Below are 19,618 nucleotides of genomic sequence, written 5' to 3' on the forward strand. Positions count from 1 at the left end.
CTAGGAGAGCTGTGGCTCCAGCCCTCTCACCAGACACCTCTAACATCTAAAACTACGTCTGGCTCCTCGTCCAAGGGTCACGAGTTAGGCTAGACAGCTAACCTCCAGGATCTCTAACCGACAGTGCTTCCGGGAGGCTTATTGGCTAGAGTCTGGGAGCTAGAGGCAATGATCTTTATCACGTGAGCGTCACTGATGGGAACGTTTAAGAGTGATTTGAGAGAGCAACTACCGCCAGCCGCGAGACAGGTCAGAAAGGGCATCCTGGAGTTGCAGAGGCCTGTCTCCTTCCCTATGAAAGGTGTAGCCTACCAGGCAATGTTAGCAGTGTTTACAAATCCTCCCTCAAGCCTGGAGTGACTTATGCTATTTCCTAGCATGCACTACAGATAATGTTTTCATCCGGGCACAAAGCTGAGTCCTTCAAGTGATAAATGGCATCATTAGCCAGGCAGCTTCCCCAGGTGGGAAGCCGAGGATTGTCTTAGATGATCGTGACTAAGCACCAAAGAAATGCCACCAACACCTGGCTCCCGGGTGATAAGGGTTAAGTCTGGTGTTGTGTCTCTGCTGAAAGAAACCAGGACCCCACGGAGAAGAGAGCCTGCCATGAGCTCGGCATGGCATCTGTGAAAGTGGCAGGCTCCCAGGGTGAGGACATATGCAGCAGACTTGTGGCCATGCCCTACCTACACCTGAGCACATGGACACTCCTCAAGTGTCACAGAGGCCTCCCTGGAGGGCCGTTTCACCATACTAGGGATTTTCATGGACAGGCAAGCCTTACACAGTCTGTGTCCTAGCTACCCTCCACCCAGCTGTGTTTATTTAATGCAGGAAAAAAATCTAAAGAGTTCTGCTAAGGAGCAAATGGAAATGGACTCGTGCCAGAAGGAAGAGGAGAACACAGGTTATTAAAGAGGGGACCTGCCAACAGTTGGTAGTCATAAGCCATAAGCAGAAACCGTTATCAGGAAATGACAATGACTGTGGCTTCTCGTGCCCTTCTCGTGTAAAAAGGTGGGAAATCAGGCCTAAAGTACTAAGAATACAAGAACCACTCCTGGAGACAACCAAAAACTTCACTCTAAACCCATGATCTTAATTGATGCAAAGGGGGTTTCTGATAGCATCTGATAGTTCCCTAATACACAAGGACTCAGATTAAAAATTTCTAGGAAAAAACAAAAAGATAATTAAAGAAATCGCTGTTCCAGAAAAATATATGCCCTATAATGGTTAATTCTAATTCGTTTATTAGTGATACAATACATCAGAAACTTCTCCATTGCTGCTCAGCGAACCCAAAAAGGGCACAGACTACCCATAGTGCCTCACTGCAAGAAGAAGCCAACTTAGGCCAGTACCAAGAAGAAGCCCAAGCCAGTACCAGCTGGCTTGCAGTTCCCTGCTGAAGGAGGCCAACTGGACTCACAGCACTGATCGGCCAATGACCAAATTATCTTTAAGCGGTACTGAAAATACTAAATTAAGAATTAACTGGATTTTTCTCCTCTTAAAGCCGCTCTCCAGGAATCACTCAGTTGATTTACAGGGTACAGGAACTTTCCTCAGAGCCCACTGTAAAATGGAGGAAAGGCTGGAACACAATCCACTGATGGAGGAAGGTCATTGGCTAATAAAGGAACTGCCCTGGCCCATTTTATTGGTTAGAGGATAGGTGGGAGGAGTAAAAACAGAACAGAACGCTGGGAGGAACAGGAAGTGAGGTCAGAGTCTCGACAGCTCTGCTCTTGGGAGCAGACGCCTGAGAGAGACGCCATGCCCTGCTCCCGGGATGAAGCTCCGACCCAGGATGGACATAGGCTAGAATCTTCCCGGTAAGTGCACCTTGGGGTGCTACACACAGATGATTAGAAATGGGCTAAATTAATATGTGAGAATTAGCCTAGAAGAGAATGGGCCAAGCAGTGATTAAAAGGATACAATGTCCGTGCAATTATTTCGGGGCATAAGCTAGCCAGGCAGGCGGCTGGGGTGTTGGGGACGCAGCCCCGCCACCGCCCTTATTACTTCAATCCACTGTCACAAAAGGAAAACTAACCTCCAGAAAGACCCTGGTAAGCACTAGCCCCCAGTTCCCACTGTATCCATGGGACAAGACTTATGCTCTCTGAGCACCAAGATCCTCATTCTAACAAAGGGACGCTGGCATCTACCTTCCATGGTATTGTGAGCATTACAGGAGGTGAAAGAAATCAATTCAGAATGTAGTACAAGGGGTACAACAAAGGACAAAGAAACTTTGGGTTTCATCTGCAGAACTCATGCACTGTGGAAGTTTGAATGTAATTGGTCTCCATACTCTCATAGGGAGTGGCACTATTAGGGAGGTGTGGCTTTGTTGGAGGAAGTGTGTCACTGTGGGGGCGGGCTTTGAGGTTTCCTATGCTCAGGATATCGCCCAGTGTTCAGCTGACTTCCTTTTGCCTGCAAGCTGAGATGTAACCAGCACCAGGCTTGCTTGCGCTCGGCCATGCTTCCCATCATGATGATAATGGACTGAACCTCTGAAGCTGTAAGTGATCCCCCTCAATTCAATGTTTTCTTTGTAAGAGTTGCTGTGGTCATGGTGTCTCTTCACAGCAATGAAAACACAAACTAAGACATGCCCACTCTTGGTTTCCCTGGTACCCTCCAGCAAAGAAATGGCTGTATCTTACCCAAAGAGAACATCCTGTTATTTCTAGTTTCTGGAAAGGTAGGAGTGAACAGTGTAGGAAACAAGCTCTGAATAGCTAAGCATTGGTCTATGGGCTGAATCCCTGTCTGGAATTGTTCCCTGACCCCTGAGCAGAGATGTTTAAAGAACGAGAAGCGAAGGCACTGTTCTACAAAGTGCCCCTGAGATCAGAGCAGGAAAAACAGCTTTGTTGGAGACCGTTTTCCTAGAAGTTGAGTTTCTGAGCCTTTGAGGGCAGTTTCGGACTCCAGGCTCCCCAGGGACACAGCATGGATGGCATGAGACCAGAGGAAAAGTCCCCATCTGGCTGTGAGATATGCAAACAGGCGACATTCCAGCCCAGTCCCTGCTGCCCACCTCAGCACCTCCCGGGGAGCTGCATAATTCTCACCCCTGCCTTCATCTCAGAACACAGAGATCAATGCTAAGGGCAACTTGACCCAAAGGTGGTGGGGAGGGGATAATGTCTGAACCCTTCTGTCCAGGTAACAAAAGCCAAAAGCCAATGGGACATTTCCACATCAATTTTCCAAGGAAGCAAAGAAATCACACTTTAAAAAAAAGAGGCAATCGTGTGCACTGGATTTCTCAATGTCCCAAAGCATAACACACTCGTTCCTGCTACTACAAGGGTTTTCAGCCAGTGGTTGGAAAGGATTCCCATCTCAAAATCTTTGCCATGGCGATACGCCATTCCTGATCCTGCATGCCCACAGTAACAACTCCAACTGGTCTCCTTAGCTCCAGGCTCACCCCAATCTCCCAGCTCTGACACAGAGAACCCACAAAGTGTTTGACTAAACCAAGTATTTAAAAATGGCACTTGCTCACCCTTTACCTGCTTCCCACCACCCTGGATGGAGTCTTCACCGAGGTTTACTCCTCCTCCCTGGTGGGCCTCCGGCAACTGTCCCCTGCCCTGGCTTGCTTGGCAAGGCCCCTGGAACAGGCCCCTCACAGGCTAGGAACACAAGGCCCTCTGTTGTGTACCTCTGCCCTGAACACTTTCTCCAGCACTGTGGGCCTGCCTATTTCTCCACAGTTGCTACTAGCAACTCAGGAATCCTTCCTGATCATTTTTGTTTCTCTCTACCCACACCTGAATGAGAAGGTTTTCTTCAGTGTTTTCTCTTGCAGGGTCTGTCCCCTCCTAGTTCAGGACAGGGGTATTTCTGGTCCTTCATCTCTGTTCTCTCCAGGGTGCAAATAAAGCAGTACTGGGTTTTTGGGAGCACTCAGAGGACATGGCCTCAATTCATTTTTTAAAAGATGGCCAAGAGGAACGGGGTCTCAGAATCTGCTGGTGGTGGCATTCTGGGGCCTGTGGTAACTGACTACTCAAGCTTGATTAACTGATTCAGGCAAACTGTCCCCAGAGAGGGAGCTCTGCGTTCAGCTGCTTCTGTGGCATACTCCAAGTCACCAAGGTGGCTCCTCGGGCATCCTGGCAGGCATAAGTGAATCTAAGTCTACTTTGCATAAATGTCAGGGTTAGCTAAGAACCACATAGACCTTCCAAGAACACTGGGGTCACGGAACTGGCTTTCTGTCAAGTTTTGTGCTCAAGTCTTTGGAGCAATCTCTTCAGTACTCAGCATTAGTCCCGTGTATCAATCTGGTAATTTCCACACCCCAAGCCTGATTTGTGAAAGATGGATCTGGACAAAGTGACTGCTCTAACCTTTAGGTAATTTGTGTAGCAATCTTCACTTGAAACGCTTCTGGCATTTCAAAGATTTTAGCCCACTTTGGAGAGAACAGAGAGCCCACAGAATACAAAAATCTGCTAAAACATAACCTTCCTAAATACACAAAGATGCTTACATTATTACTTGTAGGAAAACGTGAATTAAAAACACAATGAGAAACCACTAAACTTAAAAGCACTAGCAAGTGTGTGAAGTAATCAAAATCAATTACACCAATTTCAGGAACATAAGATGCAAGCGCCATCTCGGAAAACTTTGGCAGTTTCTTATAAAGTTCTGAAATGAATGAAACATTCAGTTCTGGAATGATCCAACCATCTTTCCCTAGGTCTTTACCCAGAAGAAACAAGCACGCATATCCGCACAAAGACACGTGTAAATTTTTTACAAGAGCCTCATGCAGAAAAGCCAGTTGAAAACAACCAAACGTCCATCAACAAGAAATAAAAATAATAAGTCGCCGGCACACATGACAACACGGACAAATCTCAGCAGCTGGACTCTTAGACAAATACAGGAAAGCAGACACAGAAGACAACTACATACCACCTGACTTGACTTCTAAGACACTATGGAGCCCGACAGGGTGGCACAGGCCTCTAATCTCACCACTCCAGGGCAGAGGCAGGCAGGTCTCGGAGTTGGAGGCCAGTCTGGTCTGCAGTGCTACAACCAGAGCTACACAGAAAAACTCTTGTTTCAGAAAAGAAATAAAGCGATTATTTTTTTCCATCTATGGGAATAGTGAAACGAGACTGAACCCAGGTCTCTGACTGCCAGAGGTTAGAGGTGACGAGGAGATAAGACCACAAAGGAGCCCGCACTACTCAATATTGGGAAAGTGGCTGAAGTTGCACCATCGTGTACAACTGGGGAAAGTCCAACTGTACACTTTAAAGGAGTACATTGTACAAAATGTAAATCACGCATCAATAAACCCAACACCAGACAACCTTTCGATTATAGTAACTAACATACCCCACAGGTCCAACTCTGCCTTAGATCTAAGGCCTGCATAGCACAGAGCCTGGTTGGGGTAGCACCCCGAGAGGGAATACTGCCAGAAAATACGCAATCATCACTTGGTAATTCTGCCAGACAACCTCAGCCGCAAATCTGCCGGGCTCCCATTAACCACAACAAATACTCAGCGGACGCCTGTCCCATGTCATGTGCTGCTGCAGATCCTGACTAGCACAGATCCTATTCTCAGGGTCCCTCTATTTTATCAGAGAAGGTGGGGAAAGGTGACATGGGAGGGAGGTCCCTGCTCATGAAGCGCCTCTGCCTGCCAACCTTCTGCTGCCCGCCACAGGCCACTGAAGCATCAACACACATTCTAATTCTTTTCACTTTTCCCTAGAACAATCTGTAAAGACAGACAGACTCTATGACACTAACAAAAGGAAACACACAGGAAGGGAGGGAAATAAGGAGGAAGGGAGGGAGGGAGTGAAGGAGAGAGGGAGGGACAAACTTTATAGGAAACTTGATGGGAAGGGAAAACGATAACCCTCATCACTTTGAACTCTGCTTATCATCCTTTCTGACCAGGACACTTTGACATTTTGAACTTGACATGTGTTCTTCAAAGAGAGATGAGACAAGAGCACTACCAAAAAGCAGAAGAAAGAAACTATAACAAATGGCAAAGCAGAAGAATTTACCCACTCAGTTTGCATAGTCGAAAGAAAAACAAGACCTCCTTCCCAAGACTACTCTACCCTGAAGCAGTCTCTTGATGGAAAGGCGGGAGAGGAAGTGTGTGCGTAGTCACATGGTTACCAGAAAATATGGCTATATGGGGACAGAAGGCTGGGCCTTTCCTGTTCCTTCCTGCAAGCATACAACCAGGATGCCAGTGCTAGGCTCCATGAGACGGAGTCATTCAACCCATGCCTGCAATGCCTTAGCCAGTGCCGCTTTCCCAACAGCAGAAGTCCCCAAGCAGTAACCACAAGGGTCATGTCATGGGACTGAGAAGTCAGCCCTCTGGAACAGGAAAGCGGTGGGGGCTTCCAAGCCTGTGCTACATCTGATCTCTGTACTTGCAGACAGTGTGCCTTGGGATTTAGGAGACACCTCCATCACATTCTCCTACAACCTTACAGGCTGAGATGGTGAGGACCCCCAGAAGCAAATGACCTACCTACACTTATGAGCTGTCACTCAGATGGCTCTTAAACCCCCGTTTTTGAGAACAGTCACATGCCTTTTCCCACTACGCTGTTTCTCTTATGGCTCTGTTTATTCTTCTGAATGCATGCATTTCTTCTACCCGTTGCATCCAAATAGCTCACAAACTCAGGATGCACACCCAGCAACCGATTTTCATTCTCAGGAAATAATGGTTATACGAGTTACTCTCCCAAAGTGCCAATAAATGAATGAGTGTGCCTCTCTACGTGTGTGTGTGTGTGTGTGTGTGTGTGTGTGTGTGTTTGTTCGGCTTTTTAAAGACAGATTACCGCTATAGTTTAGAGAAATGAAATGCATAGTGAAATTTCTGACCCTAGCTGCAGGCATGTCTTAATACACCGTCTGCAGATTTCCTTTTCTTAGATGAGGTAAAATGAACAAATATAAACATTGTATCTACACTTTTCCATATCATGAAATGGTGAGGCAGTAAACCACAAAGCAGTAGGTAGGCCCAAATGTAGCAGATATGCAAAAAGGTGCCGAGCTCAACTGATTGCCTATTCATGAGATACTAAGGCAAAAAATGAGAAACACAGCTGAGGCTCATGCCTCATCCCTGGAGAGTCGTGCAAGGTCCTGTAAGATTGGGTACGAAACCTGGAACCCCCACAGTGTGTGTGTGCTTTAGAAAAGGCCTGTTCTCTAACAGCCTCCCAGAGCCAATGTCTCTGGATCAGTAGCCATGTTCAGGGAGAAGCGTAATGAGGTTATTAAAGGCCAGGAGACCTGGCTTGCACAGGCTTGCTGCACCCGTGATTTAAGACCGACTTAAATCAAGGCTGCTGTGGAGTGGGAGGGATTGGTAGACAACCTGTAATTTCTCCAGGGTGACCCACCAGTTTAACACGCGCCTAAAGCGAAGCTGATTGCCTTGAAGTAGCTTTCCTGGCCTCCAGTCACTGACTCACTGGCCCCAAAGCCATCCTCCTCAGTGGTCCCCTCAATGCCACGCCCTTCCTGAGTTTTCCAACCATACCATAAACCTACAGACCCACGAAACAGGTCTGAGTTAGGAGACCTACAGATGGACCACTCAGCTATGCCAGAAATGATGTTGGCCCCTAAAGGTAATATTTTCACACTGAAATTTGTGCAAACAAAATGGGCAAGAGGTCTTCATGATAAAAAGTCAACCCCCAAATGAATTCGTTCTGTCCTTCCAGGAGAGCTTCACTATTTCAGAAGAGGCTCTGCTCATAGTCACTCAATTAAAAATACAGAACTCATGACACTATCAATCCCAACAACTCTAACTAGGGAGGCAGAAACTTTCAAAGTACCAAATGCATCATACGTACTTTCTTATTCATAACAATAAGGTTATAAAGAGCTGCACACATGTTTTCTCCAACCTGGAATACATATTCAACTTTTCAAGACAAAACTTTTTATTTATTTTTAAAACTAACAGCTTTATTTTCAAGGCAAGAGCTGTGAAATTAAAAACAAAAACCAAAAGCTGAAGTAAGAAAGGCATGGGTGCTGTCCCAATCTGTTACAAGCCTTTGAAAAGCAGGTCCTCATGTGGCTAACAATTCTATTCCACAAGAGACCCTAAAAGTATAAAGCTATTCCCACCGTGTCACCGACAGTTAGACAGTCAATGGCCCTCTTCACCACCCTCGGCACTCCAGGGTTGCTACCAGCTAAATAAAAAGTCTCACAACTTTTTAGAACATTCTGGAAGCAGATATGTATAGAACCCAAATCGTTGTTTCTCTGTGGTAAAACTAGGGAAAAATTCTAATAAAATGTCAGAGACTGCCCCTCACCTGCTGCTGATCTCCACTAAAAACAACATGGAACAAGCATCAAAAAAGAATTTAGCAAATAAAACAAGTATTTGCTTTTTCCCTGCTCAGGGGTATGGAGCACACAGAGAGGTGAACCTTCCCTTAGTCAAGAGCTCAACTTATCAGTGTGACTGATCGGTCATACATAAGGAGATATGTAAAACCTTCCACTGCGATCACAATGCTAGCGGAAGAAGGACTTTGGCAGGAGAGTATTGCATTCCTTAACCCTCATCTACAAGCTATCTGCAAGCCCAGATTTGCAGATAAATTTGACTGGATAATGTGCCCTGTTATTCTAAGATGTTGTTTTCCAAGAACATCTTGGGAGGTGTGGCTCGGTGGCATATCAGCAACAATCACCGTCTCTGGCTCACATCTCTGAAGGATGCTCTGGTGTAGCAGCAAAAAAAAAAAAAAAAAAGGTGTTGGAGTCTGAGAACATTCATTGACTCTGGGACCCTGGAGACTCTGAGGCCCTGCCTCCTCTGCATAAAACAGTGCTAACGATGTATATAAAACATTTATCCAGTTCCTGGAACAAAGTAAGTACAGTGCACATCGCTATTAAAACGATGCGAGCGAGCTACCCACTTTACAGAGGGAAGCTTCCAGCCAGAGTGGGGCTGAGAGTGGGCAGGCCATTAAAGGACTCGCTCTCCTCTCTTGGTCCACAGAGGGTACCATTTCCTTCAAGGGTCTTTCCAGAGAACACTGAAGCACTCTCCAGTGCCCAGAGCATGGGCACAAAGGAAACTCACCTTGGTATCCCTGGTGTCGCTTCAGGATACCATGGTTTTTGCAAAATCACCTTATAAAATTTCTACAATCTCCACATTGTCCCATCATCAGCTCATTTCTATATCCTACAGATATGGAAATATCCAACAAATCTTGCTTAGGTCTTACCTAGGGCTTCCTCTGTGCCATTGCTTGGGTCCTGCCTAGAGCATCCTCTGTCCCATTGCTTGGATCCTGCATAGAATATCCTCTGCCCCATTTTCTGGAGTCTCTAAATCAATTACATTAGAAATCACGGCTTACCTTCTATCTCTTTTTGGATCTCCCCACACGCTTCTCCAGGACTGACTTATCAAGTACGCCCTGCTAAATGATAGATTGTTTAAATGGCCCTAAGACACGACAATATGGCCAACTGTGTAAAACAAAACAAAACAAAAAACAACAACAACAACAAAAAACCAATAAATAAGCAAACAATCGAACAACAAAACTAAGTTCAAATGGGACAGTATGTCACTTGATTTTCTTCAACATGGCTCTCATTTATTAGGAATTATATTACTCTCAAAAGAGCAATACGGTCTGCAACGAGCCAGGGTAAGTTCTAGGACTAGTGTGACCATACCAGTTAAAAATGAGGCCTTTCCTAGGGGCTCAACCCAAAACATAAAACAATCAGAACTGCTCAGGCACCTGGAGTTCCAAGGTCATGAGTTCAAGGATTCCTCAGGAATCCTTTCAACAGCTGGTCCCAGCTTTTCCACCTGGACACTCTACTGCCTTCTTCAATTAGCTTACTTAGGTACTCATTTAGGTTTGGTTTGGTTTTTTTGAGACAGGGTTTCCCCGTGTGGCCCTGATTCCTGAACTCTTTCTGTAGACCAGGCTGCCCTCAAACTCAGAGATCTCCCTGTCTCTGCCTCTGAGTGCCAGGATTAAAGGCGAGCACTGCCACCCGTCTGGCATCCAGGGCCAGCTTAGAGAGCAGGTGACTGAACCCAGGACCCTTCTCCAGACTGCCCTTTCCCCAGCCAGCTCCTGAAGCTGTATAAACAGATGCAGTATGTCCCAAACATGTCAGTTTCACAGTCCAGCAAGCGCCAACTAACCAGATAAGTGAGAATTTCACAAGGATGCCAGCTCAGACACAGAGGCACATGCCTTCCCTCTGAACTTACAGATACCTTCTCCACAAAAGGCCAACTAAGCCACTTTGCTAACCACCTAACTAAAGGAAGTTTAGAGCTTAGAAAGAGGAATAAGGCCAGGCAGTGGTGGCGCATGCCTTTAATCCATGCATTCAGGTGGCAGAGGCAGGCAGATCTCTGTGAGTTCAAGGCCAGCCTGGTCTACAGGAGCAAGTTCCAGGGCTACAGAGAAATTCTGTCTCAAAAAATCAAAATAAATAAATAAATAATAAAAAGAGAAAGAAGAGTAAAGCTTACAATTGATTCTGAAAAACAAAACTTTAACGATGTGTTTGCTTTTTATGTTTTTTATTTTATTTTATCTATTTTACATTTTAGTATTGACAATGCCAACACTGTTATTTGAGGTTTGGGAGGATCACACAAAAAGAAATCCATCTCAATTAAGTCCAGTATTATCAGGACTGTATGCATTCCTTTCATTAAAAGTGACTCTGTTCTTAAAATTCCACACATCAAATATTTAGAGTACCAAAGGAAAACTATTCAGGGGAAAATGGAACTAAACTACTGGGTGGGACTTCTGCTTTAAAAATTCACACACTCCAGTCTCTAAGCAACGATGTACTAAGTGGTGACATCAGGTGAGAGCCAGTGTCCCCAAGTGGAGCTGTTGAGGACAGAGTGCCCTGCTGGTCTCTGCAGGCACATCCACTCACTCCCCAATGAAAGCCACCAGATCCACTCCTCAGCAGGGAGAGAGCCACACTCTGGCCATGTGAAATGCGGCTAGCACTGCAAACTGGGCAAAGGCAACCTCGCCACGAAATCTGCAAATCCCCTAAGGCTGACAACCAAATACATACAACTTGACCAAAGGCTTGCTTTATTTTTCATTCAAGATCTTACTACCATTAACACCACAGTTAACATTTTCCAAAAATACATCTGCCTCAAATACCAATTAACACTCTCCAACCAAAATTAGTGCCAGGATTTTATATGTTTGCATAAAGAAAACAGCGCCTAGAAAACCTTTAACGTCCAGGATTTTTGTAGAAATTTCCTTCTCACTTGAAGTTAAAGCTAATAGACATTTTGAATTTGAGAAAGCAAAGAGAGTTCCAGTTGGGAAACTCCTTATGGCTCAAACTGGCCCAAGAGAGGCAATAAACAAACGAGGCCTGGCCAATAGTTAAGATTTCAGTGTCCACTTAAGCCATGCATTTAGCCTTTTATGTTCACGATTTCTCTTTTCTCTCCTAAAGGGCACTGTAGCTCTCCAAATTCTGTAAGAGGAAGAAGAAGCCGGATCAAAGAAGCAAAAGACGAAGACTTTCATTTCCGATTAATGACTGCTCAGAGAAAGATCCCACTACACTGGGACTCAAAACAAAGCACAGGTCTTTATTATGAAGAACCTAGAATGGATGATGTTAAAAACAAAAGGAGGCTGGAGAAGGCTCCATGGTCAGCATCACTTGTTGCTCTTGCAGAGGACCACGTTCGATTCCCAAAACCCACGTGGCGGCTCACCAGCATCCATAGTTCCAATTCCACAAGATCCAATGCCCTCTTCTGACTTCACCAAGCATGCACTTGGTGCACAGACATACGTATTGGCAAAACACACATAAATCAAATAAATTTAATTTTTTAATAATTTAATAAAAATTTTAAAAATAAAACAAAACAACAACACTGCCAGGGCCTAATGTACCCAGAATCCATAGAAAATGCAAATTAACCAACTTGAGAAACCACCAGCACTGCCCCTACTCCCAACATTTAAAAAAAAAGGCTCATTTGCTTCCTCCTATACTGAGAGCAGGAGCATGGAGGAGAGAGAATTTTCCTAACAGTTTCAAGGAAAAATTCTGCTGTAGTGACGGTTCTGAAAGTCCTTCAAAGGCCCATGTGTTAAAGGTTCGGTAAGAGAGTGTTGGAATTAGAAGGTACTGGACCTTCAAGATGCAGAGCCTGGCTTAGTCGTTCTGTGGGTCCTCAAAGAGGGCTGTAGCACCGTTATCCTTTCTTCATCTACTCATCTGTTAACAGACACCTAGACTGACTGATTCCCGTCCTGACTACTCTGTGTCCTCAAGTCCTTGGAAATGACACACTAAACACTATATTTTTTAAGTCACAGCAAAAAAAAAAAGTGTGAACAACAGAAATAATGCATAAGAAACCACTGTTATTTTTTAAAGTGTTTAAACACCTAAACCACCTAATGAGTTATGCTTATCTATAAAAATAAATTAATGCATGATAGAAAATATTTGAATGGGGGACCATCACGGATAGACTATTGTCTCAAACCACAGCTTCCTCAAAAAGGGAAATGAAACTGGGTGAGTAAAACTGTTTGTTCTACTGAGTGACTGGGCCTAAATAAACAAGCACCAAACTTGATCGATGTACCGTAAACCAAGTCATAACAATGTTCGTGGCTGTATCGTTGTCTAACACTTTTCTGAGAATGTCTCATTTGTTTGAGTCATTTTAGGACATGGGAAGCAAGCAGCACCCAGCGTCTTAACTGACCGCTTGAAGTCAGTATCTGTCAATATCTGTATTAAAGAGACAGGACGTACATGGGAAACCTGAGGTCAAAGACCTCTCTTGAGAAAGGCGTGTGTGCCACAAGAAGACTAACACTAATTATTGTGAAAACTACACTACCCACACGACGTGCGGGTAAATCAGCTTCTGTAGGAGTGCAGGATGGGAGGGGATTGTGGGTCCAGGTGATTGTGAGGAAGGTGACATCCTTTTCTGTTAGTCTTTAAGTCAGCTTACGAGCCTACAGGGTTTTGCGTTTATTTAGCAAAACAAATCTAAGTAAAATAGATCTTCAAACTTTTCTTTCCCTCTCTGTTTTAAAAGACAAGTGCAATGCTCCACAGCCACCAACAATAAACACAAACACACACCGGCTTCTTTACAGTCCATGTAGAACAGAATGCATGGCCTAGCCCAAGAACTGCCTGGAAAAGCCACTGATTTCTGAAACTTTAACTTCCTCACTTCTTGTATTTTTAAAACGTATTGCCAGGCCCACTAGCTATAGGAATCTACTTTGAGGTCACACACTATTCAGAAAGAATTGACTGAGGCAAGAGTATTGTGTTCATTGAAAACCAAGTTTTCTTTAAAAAAAAAAAAATGAGAACTGAGCAAAATGTTACCACCTGGGTTTTTTTTGCATTGCGTGCAACCAAGAGCTCTCCCAGAAGAGAATTTGGCTATCTCCCCAAGCAATGGAAACATGATACGGATTATAGTTTCTGATAAGAATGACAGCAAAAGAATATACAGAAAATTCCATCTCACCGCATCTGAAATTGTGCCAGTCACTTACTGCGGACAGTTGAAGACTTCTGGAACGGAGTTCAAATCTAAAACCAGCTACTTGGAAAGTGGAGAGCCAAGGCCCAGCTAGCCTCCTACCTCCCTAATCTGCAGAGCAGATATGATAATAAGCTTGTTTCGAAGATTAGCTCGGTGTTGGAGAAACACTTGGAACAACACTTGGCATAGAGCGCCGTGTGTCTATTATTAAGACACAAACTCTGCTCTAACTTTGCAATTCAAGATGTTTCATTTGCATTTGTAAAGACAGTCTCATTTTTTTAGTGCAGGCACTCTCCCAGTGCAGCTAAATCAAACACGTATTAAGAGATGATCTTTTAAAACTTGATGCCAGAATAAGTACCATAGGAACATTATAATCCCATGATTTATTTAATATCTAGACCACATACAAAGATGTATTTATATTTCAAGGTTTTAGAAATGCCAAAGCAACATGCATTTTTTTTAGTATTTTCTAAAAATCCAGAAAGTTCCCAGTTTAAGGGTTTCAAGAAACGTCCATTCAACTATTTTAGAAACTAAAATTATTTGGCAAAGATAAAGCAAAGCTCTAACCATTTTGAATCACTACAATACAGCCACAGGCAACCTGTTTTTGTGAGGTGGAAAGTTAAAACTTAAGAAGGAAACATTTAAAGGTAAAATCCTCCCAACTCCTCTCCTCCACACAGGGTAAGACAGCACACAGCTGAGGTGGGAAGGTTCATTCATTATTAATAGTGTTGGCACTGGGGCTTCCATGAGCAGACGTGGAAAACTAACAAGACCTAATCACCTTTCTCCAATTCCAGACTAATGCTATCTCCCACAAAACATAGCATGTTCCAAATCAAGATACATCCAGGGTCCATTGCAGGCCTGCCTTTAGGTGCGAACAGAAACACTTATAAGGGGCTTTTCAAACACTCATCTGCAGGGGCATACACATCACAGGTCTCCAAGTCACCACCAGTGTGTCAGTACAGAACACCAGTAACTTTTACAAGGGGCACATGCAATCTTCTACGGCAGCAAATGTTGCTCCCGAAAGGGACTACAAGCATTATGTTGGCTGGAGACCTTCTTTCCTGGCCTCTCTGATTCAACTTGTTCTTCCATAGGTAATAATCAACCCTGTTCACTAAGTAGGTTTCGCAAAAAAAGTAGCCCTACCTACTTTAATGACTTATGTCAGCACTGAGGAAAAAAATACGCTAACACGAGAAACAGTAATTTATCTGTCTTATTTTGTGATTATTATACTATCAACTCAGAAATATTCTCTATGCTGTCATATTTTCTTTAATGTGGGAGAAGTTTTTGCAAAGATAGAAACAAAAATACGTTGTCCTTAGGTTTGAAGTTAGAATACGAAAACCAGGCTGAAAGAAAGGGGGAGATGAGAAACCACGGACTTTTTAATTGGCATGTATGTCTTGTCGCGTATCAATACCTGGGTCCTGGTTCCAAGCTGTGACTGTAAGGGAACCCTTAAGGCTGTGAGTCTGAGCCCCGGCATGTGTCAGCTGTGCTTTGTGGGAGGTGGGGACTGAGACAGAGAAAGAAAGTGATGTACCAATTCTCTTCAGGGAAGTTCCATGTTTTTGTTTTGTTCTGTTTCTACTGTGGTGGGGCTAGAACCCAAGGTCTTGTACAAGCAAAAAAAACCAAAAAACAAAAACAAAAACAAAAAAACCACTCTACCACTGACCTACATCCCAAGCCAAGAAGTTTTCCTTTTGTTTAAGTATCTGACCGTCCTCTCTTGTATGTTTGTATTCTGCCCACTCCCTTTGAGGGATGTCATTGAACAAGTATTGGGTTGGTTTGCTTTTTAAAGTGTGTGCCAATGCAGCAAATGAGGGAAACCAATTATTGTTAGTGCCAGATACTTTTTCCCTAAAAATAAAAATGTTTAATAGTATGTCTCTCCTTTCCGGTAAGTGCAGAAAAAAAAAAATCAGACATCTACCCACAAGCCTGTCACCAGCGAATACCCTCAAGAACCTTGACTCATCTAGCAACGGCCTGGGAGTCAGGAAACGCAACGACAAAAAAGAAAAAGGAAAGGAAAGACAACACAGGCTTTCCCGCCGCCCCAGATTTCCTTCCAGTTTGGAGCCACCAGTTTTGACCAGATTCAGATTCACAGATTCTACAGACCTGGTCTTGCACGACAGCATACCTAGGCCACCCGGCCAGGAGGCGCTGCGGGCCAGTCTCCAGGGGCCACCCGCAGGCCGCCCAGCCCCCACCCCCTGGCGGCGGAGCCGGGCCCAGCACCCGAGTCGCGAGTTCTGCGCCGCCCGCCGGGGTTACTCGCGGTCATTCGGCTGCACTACCTAGCCCCAGCTTCTCTGTCGGTGCTCGGCCCTAAATCGGCCCAAGGAACAAGCAGCAAAAAGCAGGAAGATGGGTTAGGGAATGAGGGGGAAATGGACACCCCAGTTTGAAGTTTCTGCGGGCTCTCTTAAGTTTTCTGTCTTTAGAAGGAACAATACTCGTCTCCCACTTTGCGCCAGGGGCTGCAGCTTTCCAGAGCGCAGTTAAGCCCGTGGGTAGGACCCCCAGGTCAAACAAAGCCCCGAGTCCTCAAACACGCGCTGACACAAAAAGATTGCGTTTGGGACACTTCCTACTCGAGTTCTTTGGAAACAAGGGCACGCCGCCCCAGTCCCGAGGAGCGGATCTCCAAGTCAGAGGCCAACACTGACCTCTTTAATAACGGAGTGGGTAGTCTGATGTTACACTTGTGGGCGACCGCCGACCCGGAGCCAGACAAAGGGAGACGCTTCACAGAGGATCCTTGTCTCCCCACCTCAGTGGCTGCGCCCCTAGGACGCCCGAGAACCCTGGCTCCCATTACTCCTGAGGTCCATCTTGCAGGCCAGAGATGCTCTCCAAGGTCTCAGGCTACCGGACACCCGAGTGCGGCAGCTGTGCGTCTCAGGGTCGTCACGGCCCTTCCCAGACCTCCTCCTTCAAGTTATGCCTTCCCTGCCCTATTTGCATCCCTAGAGGTAGGGGATATGGGGATTCAAGGACCAAAGTCCCGGAAACAGAGAGCTTCCCAGAGCTTCCTTGGCCCCGAAACAAAATGCCTAAGTCAGTGAAGAACCTCTTACCTGTCTTCCACTTTGATGTTTGCGTGTTTCTCCCACCCTGCACAAACCCGTCCAGAAAGGGGGAGAGAAAAAGTGTGGGGCGGGGGAACGGAGCAGAGCAGCGCCCCAAACCGGCTGTGGCTGAGCGGGTCCCGCGGCGCCCCTGCCCAGCCCTGCGCTGCGGAGAGAGGTGTGGGCTCGGCTGGTCCCGTCCCGCTCGCTCGCCCTCGGAATTGCTGGTTTTTGCCGCGACTAGTTCCTTTTATAGATTCGGCTGTGCCGAGCGCCGGGGTTACTACCGGTCAAACGCTGTTCTCTCCCTCTTCCCCCGCCCCCTTCCCGGCCTCTGTTTATGTAGTTCAGTCACTCAGCAGAAAGCACGTGGAGCCGCGGCCAGCCCCTTAAACGGGCGACGGTGCGCCTCGGCGGGCACCCGGGGCGCACGGTGACGTTTGCACGGGGTCTGCTTTCGCAGCCCCTGCACTGACCTAGACAGCCTCGAGACCGAGAAACTCCGGGCTTGAGGTGCACCAGGGAGTCCGCATTCCCTGAGCGGAGGGAATGGGGGTTGGGGAGTGGGGGGGGGTGGGGGGGGCGGCGACGCTTCCTCTAAACTCTTGCTTTCTGCAATAGTTTAGGGGTTTCGGTTGGTTGGTTGCTTGCTTGCTTGCTCGGTTGCTTGGTTAGTTGGAAGGGATATTTTTGTGCCCCTCCTCCCTCCTTTTGTTAGTTTACTCAGCCCCCAGGTTGGATAGGAAGGCTGACCGGTCCAGAACCCTATCATTTTCTCTCTTTTCCTTTCAAAGCCATAGATGGGGTGGGGAGAGACGAGGGGGAGGAGTGGAGGGTGGGTAGCGTAATTATCAGCCTGATTTTGCTTTCAGTCTCAAACCTTGACTTTGATTTTTCAAAAAACCTGCTGCCTTCAAGAGTCCCAGTCTGACACACACACACACACACACACACACACACACACACACACACGGGGGGGGGGCAGAAAGACAGAGCCTTAAGAGGATCATGAAGAGTTCCTTGCTTCTCTTTCTAAATAACGGGGGGGGGCACTTTATTTTCAATATAATGCCCAAGGCTAGGATTTTAACTCATAAGGCTTTTCAAAACACGCTTAGACTGCCTTGGGAAATTACATAACCACTCAAGATCGCCATCAGCTTCTCTCAGTTATTTCCATGGGCAATCAGATACCAGACTGCCCCACACGACACAGGCAAGAGGCTCCATACTACAAGCCTACAAGGTGCATCCTGCAATAAGCTAACAAACTGAAATAAAAATCTCCTTCCTTGATAAAGACAGCGGCTTCGAAAAGCAGCTTCACACTTCAGCTCCTCAGTTGGATCTGAACCTGGGTAGGGATGGTGTAAAATAGCTGTTCCTAACATCATTCTCTTCTTGGCCCAAGCTTCATCATATTCCAGAACTACCAAGCCTGCCAAAAGACCACACACACACACACACACACACACACACACCTCCTCCATTGACAATTGGTACTTGCAAGCCACAACCTAGGGCAGCTGTGGTCACAAGAGTGGATTTTGATGTCAAACTGGATCAAAGTTAGATGAAGTTTTATTGTCTTTATTTTCATTGAGACAGAGTCTTAGGTAGTCTGGTGGTAAGCTCAATAACCTGGAATTCCTGACCCTCTTGCTTCCACCTCCCCAGGCCTAAAATTACAGGAGCGGGGTACCACGCCCAGATTGTATAGTACAGGGAGATGAACCCTGTTTCTTGCATGCTAGGCCAGCACTCTGCCAACAAGCCCCATCTTTAGGCCTTGTGTTTTCTCATCTTTCAAGAAAGGAGAATGTTCTCTAGGTCTCCGAGGAGTTTTCTGAAAGGGAATTTGTTGAAAGCTTTGAAGTCCTTGGAAGAAGGACACCATAAACAGAATCTCTCTGACTGAGCATCAGTGGCATTTTTTAGTGACATCTGGAGCCTATAAACTATTTCCTGTGCCAGGCTTTCAAAAGTCCAGTACTAGCAAAGAATTTAAAATAATGTCAATGACCATCTGTGTAAGAAGAAGAATGCCTAAGGGAAAACTATCACTCTTCATATGGGTTTAGTAAGATTAGATCTCTCTCTCTCTCTCCCCTCCTCCTCCGCATACTCTTGTGGCTCCCAAGAGTCTGTCCCCAGCACGACATAGTGGCTCACAACTCTCTAACTCATGTTCTAGGAGCTCTGACACAATCTGACACCACAGTCACCTGCCATGTATAGGTACACACATGTGCATACAAACATAACACTTGTGTAACATAAGCCCATTCTTGATCTTAAATGTAAAAGCTAACATCCGGGGGCTCTCTACTGGGAAGTAGGCAACAGTTAGGCACCATGCAAATCAGGGAGTTAAGATGCTAGAGGAAGGTGAAAGACTAGGAAGAAAGATGCCCCAGGCAGAGCATCCCTGGACCCTCACTACGTGAAGGCAATGGCTCTGAAGCCAAACTTGATCCCTTTAACTAAGAACTTCTGTGGGGATCAGAATCTGCCCGCCCACTCAACTCACTGCAGTGAATAAACCAGCACACAGCAATGTTGGGATTGTGTGTACATACCTGTTCTGTAGCTCTCTATCCTTAAGCTCATGCAGAGACCAAATGTTTCATCCACGTTACACACGACATTTGTCTGTTGACACCGAGTGGCATGTTGATGCCAGTGGGTGAGCATCATATCACACAACTGCTGGAGTTCAGCAATTAGAACTTATTTGAGATCACCCTTCCAAGAGAACGAAATTTCAAAGCAGGAATCTCTCCCTTCCAGCCTCTGAGTGTCTCTGGCTGGTTTGTTCTGCGCATGCTTCCACGAGCTTTCCCTC

The 19,618-nt window shown here is 45.7% G+C and overlaps 1 protein-coding gene across 1 annotated transcript in view; it reads right to left on the bottom strand.

Moving 5' to 3' along the window:
* Abca1 (ATP binding cassette subfamily A member 1) overlaps nt 1-16,980 on the bottom strand; it is a 120,553-nt gene extending 103,573 nt beyond the window's left edge. The window contains exon 1 of the mRNA XM_041656734.1: nt 16,783-16,980. The gene's annotated coding sequence lies outside the window, so the exon portion shown is untranslated. The remainder of the gene's footprint in view (nt 1-16,782) is intronic.
* Nucleotides 16,981-19,618: the final 2,638 nt, after the last annotated feature.

This window comes from Microtus oregoni, unplaced genomic scaffold, assembly GCF_018167655.1.
Source record: "Microtus oregoni isolate MIOR12 unplaced genomic scaffold, Mior012 000008F_ref0000371, whole genome shotgun sequence".
NCBI classification, from domain to species: Eukaryota; Metazoa; Chordata; class Mammalia; order Rodentia; family Cricetidae; genus Microtus; species Microtus oregoni.